Here is a 7,277-nt window from a genome sequence, read left to right on the forward strand (position 1 = left end):
AAAATGTAAAGTAAGCTCAACAATGAACTACGCTATGAAAATTCTTTTGACACATTTTCAATACTTAAGTTTTAAACAAGTATTTCATTATGGATCTTACACACACACATATATACAGTATATATATATATATATATATATATATATATATATATATATATATATATATATATATATAATATAATATATATATATATATATATATATATATATATATATATATATATATATATATATATATATATATATATATATATGTCACACAAAAAATCAAAGGAAATTATATTGTTTTGAAGGGTGAAAATTTTCAACGAAGTAAATGAGTTGCCCTTTTAACATTAGTCGTAGCTAGAACTAAAAGACGAAGTACTTCTCGGTTAATTTTGTGTCCCTTACGGTGCCTCACAATTGAGCCTCATACCTCCTTCGATGACGTAACATGTTTAATCAAGAAGATATGAGAACCATGCATTTCTCTTTGTGAATATGAACAGTTCGGTGGGATAAAATATGTAGGCTACCAAATTTTTTTTAGACCAACTTGAAAGGCGCCAAAACAATAAACATCTAGAAAATAAAATATCAGTAACTTAATCATCGAACTCAAAGTACCTCCTTTTAAGAGCTCGAACGTCAGATCAGTATTAAAGAAATGAAAATTGCGTCACTTTCTTAAAATAAAGAAGTGTCGCTAACAACGGCGGAAAAGACTAAATTCTGTAAATCGTCTTTCAACAGAAAACGAGATCAAGGGTGATTCAGGAAAGTGGGCAGAAATGACTGTTGCTACGGAATTCCAGGAATCTTTTTCGTTGTTTGGCTTCACCAGTGGCCAGGGATCATTTAACTATAAATAATGCATGACTGAAACTAGATTTGCTACTTTTGGCGGCTGAGAAACCAAGTTACTCAGCCGAGCTGACTTCCTTGCGCCCTCTTAGTTTTGTTTGTTGACTAACTACTGGTCCTTATGCAACAGAGGATGATTTCCAAATTTCTCTGACGCTTTTCACTTGATCCTTATAAAAATGCCATTGATACTGATGGAGAAATACAATTTTTAGTTACGTGTAATTTAGAAAGAAAGAAGATGTAAAAAAATACAGAAGTTCACTGTAGTGAACTTTTGTTCGCCCGTTTGACGTTCACGAATCAAATTGTTTCTTTGTGTTGGGGGAAAAGGAGACAAATATAGGCAGAGAGAATTATAGTTACAGCTCTTGGGGAAATAGCTTATTGGTGAAAAAATATGTATATATGTATGTACGTATGCGTAAGCACTCCTGTTTACTCCTACGTCAACTACTACGCCTATACGTTCCTATAAGTTAACGGTGACGTCATGCAAGTTTCCCGCCTTCAAAGACATAACCAGACAGCACATGGCGCCGACGATTTCAACGACGGGAGAAAAGGACAGTGGTAAAAATCTCCCACGCGTCAAAGTTCAACCAAATTTGGTGGGTCATTAACGGTCTTCGCTTCCCATGCCCTCAGGAGAGAAGAACTCTGGAGGACAGGGCAAATGGAGGACACTCCAGCCGAGTATATGATAATAGTACTGTATTATCCAAACAACTCGATTCGAAAAGCGAGTTGGCCGCTTGACATTCGAACGAGTTTTTTGTTATTGGCAAGCTGCTTCTTTGTATTCAACATCTAAAGGTAATGCTGGGTGTTATTTTACTTTAAACCATTATATATTACATTTTGGACTTGAAAATATTGTTTTTCTGTTTTAATGTGCACTTTGAACGTCTGACATTCATTATGTCTGCAAATGAGTACATTTTGGAGATAATGAGCACCACCCTAAGCACCCTTATATCCTACATTTCGGTGGACCACAATGTGAAAACTGCTTTGTAGGGTGTGGAAAGCACAAAACGAGTGAAATTCAAGACGCAAATCCCATTGATAATTCATATTCAGAATAAGGTAAGCTTGTGGAATGTTTTTAAACTAATATGCACTAGATTAAGGCCCTCATACCCTCAGGTTAAGTTACGTCTAGTTGGTTTGGTCATTTGCTGACGAACCAAACGCCAGAATCGTTCAAAGCACACGTTAAAATATAGGAAAATGATATTGTCAAGTTGAAAATACGATAATGGTTTACAGTAAAATTTTACTTGATGTTAAATGCTAACATTATGAAAAAAATTCCTGTGTGAAAATGAATTTATTTTCGTGTGGACCTATCACCAGTTCACCACATGTTGAACGTACTGCACAGAGGAAACTGTTTTAGGTAATATTTCGTCAATTTTCCGCATGTATCTCTAGCATTCCAACAGTTTCTCTTTAGTTCGCAGTTTCACCATTGCTGTTGGAGCAAATATTCCTGTTTTGCTTCCCCGAAGTGAATACCCCTTACTCCTAAGTGGTCCTTCTACCTGTAGGCAATGCACTGTTGAATAAACTATGAAGGAAACGAAAACAAATGGCAGAGAGCAATAGTGATGGGTTGCTTCATGTCAAAAAGAAGTTAATTAAACTAATGACAACGAAGGTATGTTTAAGGAAGACTACTGATTGAATTAGGCTGAAAGGTTATTTTACAGTAAAATACGGTAATAAAATACTTTGAAAGTTTTGGTCAGATTTAAATTATGGGGTAAGCAGTGCTTTAGATTCATGTCAGGTTAGGTTAGGTCAGCCTTAGCAAATAAATAACAGTACAGTATGACGTAATTAATTACTTGCCCCAAAGGGAATTGAATAGCAATAGGCCTAGTGGAATGTAAGAGTCAAGTTATTTATAGGCAAGATTTATCTATGTGGACATGATTTTTAGATTGTTTGAATCCCCATTTGTGCCCTTGCATGTCTACAGTCATCATTGTATGTTGTTGAGCTCGGGAAAACATCGTAGCCAATGCATGGTCGCATTTTCCCCATTGTTTTCTTTACCCATGTATTCTTAATCCTATACAAGCCTAATGTTTTCATTTTCCTGAGCCAGTAAAATAAAAATAATCTCATATTGAGATTTTCGGATATTTTCAAGTTAAATAAGTGTACCTTAGTATAACCAGACCGCTGAGCTGATTAACAGCTCACCTAGGGCCAGCCCGAAGGATTAGACTTATTTTACGTGGCTAAGAACCAATTGGTTACCTAGCAACATGACCCACAGCTTATTGTGGAATCCGAACCACATTATACTGAGAAATGAATTTCTATCACCAGAAATAAGTTCCTCTAATTCTTTATTGGCTGGCCGGAGACTCGAATGCGGGCCCAGCAGAGTGCTAGCCGAGAACTATACCGACCTGTCCAACGAGGAACTTCTCTGATATTTTCAGACTTCCCATATTTAGTACCTTGCCACTTTAGAATGAGTTGCTGACATTGTGGAGGAATTAGGAGCTATAGTGGATAAATCTTGAATTATTCCCTAAGATACATCTTACCCTGGATGTGAAAAACCAGTGTTATTGTTCCAAGGCAAGTGTAAAGTATTTTGATAACTTTACAACTACTGTACTGTATTGGAGAGCCACAGTTTCTGGCAATTATATTTTCTTAAAAATATCAGGTAATGGTGTTGACTGAGCCCTCTTTGCATACTTTGCTTTTAATATCTGGGACATGCATTATTATGTGAAAGTTCCAAGTAGCCTATAGAACACTGTTATCCAAGTTAAGGTATATAATCAAGACGTATAAGTTAGATTAGGGAGTTGTTGGGGCAAAGCCCATCCTCCCCCTACCCGTGTAGTACATATCACTCAAGGTTAGATTTGGATAGGAAGTAGTACCATTGATACACTTTTACCCTTGGGTGGGGGTCTTGAGCTCCCCCCTCCCCCCAACCAGGTAGGACGTGATGCCTGAGTTAGAGTAGGCAAGATTTGAATGGATTGCCACATCTTTAGCCAAGGTTGGGAGTTCAAGGGGGCTGTAACCCCAAAGCCAGATTAGACACATCACAGGTTAGGCTAAGAAGACAAGTTAGTACATATCCTTTTAATGACCACTGCCACAATTACCTTTAATCTTTTAATCATTGCTTTGTGATTTTCAGTGATTACATGGTGGAACCCTATATTATTCTAACTGCCTCTCAAGTGTTCTATGTTTCACCATTGACTTCGTTGTTCATTTGCCTGATATTTCTAACCCTATGTCACCCATTTTGACCTTTTGCTTCTCTGTAATCTTACATAACCCCATTTTTGTGTCAACAATCCTTAGTTTTAACCAGACAAGATTGAAATTGATCAAACTTATTTGTGTTAAGTCTCAGCTAACATAGTCTTAGTTTGTTCTTACTGGAATAAAAACCATTGTCTTTTAGGTATGAATATTCCTGGTGCCAGGTCATTAAAGCTTTGTAAGAAGGTATTTAATTAGTGTTAGGTAGGTGAGTACCACTCACTCACCTGCCAGTAACTCACCATTTTTTCTTCAGGTGCCATTCTAAGCTGACTTGTGTATTGAAGGTTTTCTTGATTATTGTCTCTCTTATTAATGATTGTTTATTGTGGCTTTGATTATGATTGTGTTTCTTCAGAACTCTACGGATATTGTTTATAATAATAATTGGGTTGTGCATGAACAGTGTAGATGTGTTGGGCAAGATGGAGTCTGTAGATAGTGTATGTTGATTTTGTCTTGTAGGTTCTCACTTCTTACCTTAAGCTTCACTTATATGAAGATGGGCAGGAAGTTACAAGAGTCTTCTTTCCCCTGCTCAGTTACATTACCGGGAGTCTGGTATTTCCAGGTGGGAGATCAACACCAGCCATGATCTCTAGACTGTTCCTCCCACATAAGGAGAAAGTCTCCATATAGGCTAAAAGATGCAGGTTTGTGTCGTAGGAATAAACAGCAAATTTTTAAAAGATACCATAATTTGATTTTTTTCCTAGATGCGTAAATCAGAAGTCTTTCATCATAATCCTACCTCTGAACTTCCAGCAATTGCCCTGCTGCCAAAGGAGTGTTACTACCCATCTGAATGTATGTGTGGGTGATTGCCCACAACCTTGCACAAACTTCTGCTAACTTTGAAAATTTTAAAACCAGGCTTCAGTGACTGGACCAGCTGTTGCCAAAACAGTCCTTGCAGATGACTTTGGTTTTGTATTTTGAGGAAGATGCAAATTGTTGTAAAAATTTGCCATGCTTCTCTGGAGGTGCAATGGTTGAGGTCTCCCAGCTCTTGAACTTTGAGCAGTCTTGCCCACCAGCACACTTTCATTTGGGAGTTGGATGTGACTCTTGCTCTGTGCTCTCACCCTGGCACTGTAGGGAGGCTTCAGACAGGAGTAGCATGCCCAAGGCTTTCTTCTTGCTAGCTGTAGCATTAGCAGAAGGGTCTGCAAGCTTCACAGCCTATCATAGTTAGGCACATGAAGGATTGGAGATTTCTCTTGTTCTTCTTCAATTCTGGGTTTATGGGGAAAAACCTATAACCAGTCAGTCCATGATAAGAGATTCGTGAGCTTCTCAATCCTTCCATCTGTGACTTTGGAGGTGAGGATTGAAATTAAATGCTTTTGTGTCCTTTTCAGAGATTTTCAGTACTATGTGCACAGACTTGACATCTTAGGCCTGAATACCAAAGAATGTTTGTTAGCACATTAAGCACAAGAAGGTGTTCAAAAACAGTATTGTTCTGGCTTTTTATGGTCATGAAGTGGGTATAATAGTTATTGGATGAGGTAGATGATTCTTTACCATGGGCAAGGGCCCACAAAATTATGGGCATTGCCCTGTCCCCAGCATTATAGAGGAATTACTTGGGTACTGAGGGCAGGTGTTTGGCACTGCCAGACCTTCTTTCCATCCTTCAAACTCTTGAACACCTCCTTAGAGCATTAGGTGGCTGCTCAACACGGGCAGTGACCATTAGACAGAAAGCATCTTGCTTAAGATTTGTGGATGGCATGGAGTAGGGTGAGTAAAGGATGATTGTTTTCTTCTCATTGTATGTGCTAATCTGACCAGGTGTAGGTGAGTTATGTAATAGAGCATTGTAGTTGATGGATGCAACTTCATCTGTCTCCCATTTAGCAAGGGGAGGGGGATAACCAGTAAAGCATTATCATTTCTATCTCCCTTGAACATGGGGAAGGCAGTAAAGCATCATAGTTGGGTTCAGTTGCAATGATACTGCTGCCTTCTGAGCTAGTATTTTTGTACTCAAAAACCAGAAAGACCTGACTTCTTAGCTAGGCTGCAAGAAAGCCTTGCTCTGCAGGAGCTTATAACGAGGCAGCAAGTAAGAGGCAGAGTCAAGGTGTATTCCAATTTACTGATACGAAATCTCTGACAGGTCAAGAACTTGTGTGAGCAGAAAAGTAGAATTTGACATTTAGAAGAAAACGGAGGGACGTCTATACTGTACACAGTCAAATGTGTTTTCTCACACCTGAAGAATGGTTAACAAGTCTATATACAAATAAGGAAGAGGTTAGAAAGCTTGCAATGCCTTACGTACATTAGTAATTACAGTTCTGACAAGGACACAAATTATCTAATGAAAAATGTATAAAAGATCGCTTGAATCAGGAACGCTGAATCTGTTTCCTGAGAGTCTTGATGCATCATGTAGATTTCTGTTTTGAAGTGAGGATGGCCTGACGGTTCCGGCGACAACTCTGGACCTCACAGTAACACCCCCTCCCCCCTCGAAAGTAAACCTAGGGGAGTAGGTCATAGTCTGGGATAAAGGCTGGTTTTAATCTGTCGATGGAAACAGGTGATTTTCCCGTCCACCTTCAACTGATGCACTTTCTCTTTGCGTTGTAGTATGCGGTGTGGTCCCAAGTAGGTTGAAGAGAGGGGGTGGTTTGTATGTGTCTTATTCTTATGAACACATACTTTGCTGTTGTAAGGTCTTTGGGGACATATTTTTTTCTTGCTATGTCGTATGCTGTCTTCGATGGCATGAAGTTTTCCAATACTATACGAAGGTTCTCCCACCGAAATCGCTGCAGGTCCATGTCATCCTTCTGAGCCAATGCTGTGTCGGGATACGATATCCGACGGTGTTGTTGGAGTTGCTGGAAGAGCCCTTTAAGTATCTGATGGTGCAAGAATGTTCTGCTATCAACGATAGGTGACGTTGCTGTCTTGCTGACCACCCATCTTCGCTTTTGGTGAAGGCGTGTACCAATGGTTGGTGGTCCATCTGCACCAAGAATTGTCATCCTTCTAGCATGTTTTGGAAGTGGCAAATGGCTCTGTGGGCTGCCAGTAACTCTCAGTCAGACGTGGAATACTTTTGTTCTGCTGGCGATAACTTCTTGCTGAGGAATGCCAGC

At 39.0% G+C, this 7,277-nt stretch overlaps 1 long non-coding RNA gene across 1 annotated transcript; it reads left to right on the plus strand.

Annotated features, from left to right (window-relative positions):
• Positions 1-1,229: 1,229 nt before the first annotated feature.
• LOC136833533 (uncharacterized) lies at positions 1,230-2,937 on the plus strand. The gene is made up of 2 exons (XR_010851493.1): positions 1,230-1,665; positions 2,309-2,937. It is a non-coding gene; the product is annotated as an uncharacterized lncRNA (long non-coding RNA).
• The last annotated feature ends 4,340 nt before the right edge of the window (positions 2,938-7,277 follow it).

This window comes from Macrobrachium rosenbergii, chromosome 51 (assembly GCF_040412425.1).
Source record: "Macrobrachium rosenbergii isolate ZJJX-2024 chromosome 51, ASM4041242v1, whole genome shotgun sequence".
Lineage (NCBI taxonomy): Eukaryota > Metazoa > Arthropoda > Malacostraca > Decapoda > Palaemonidae > Macrobrachium > Macrobrachium rosenbergii.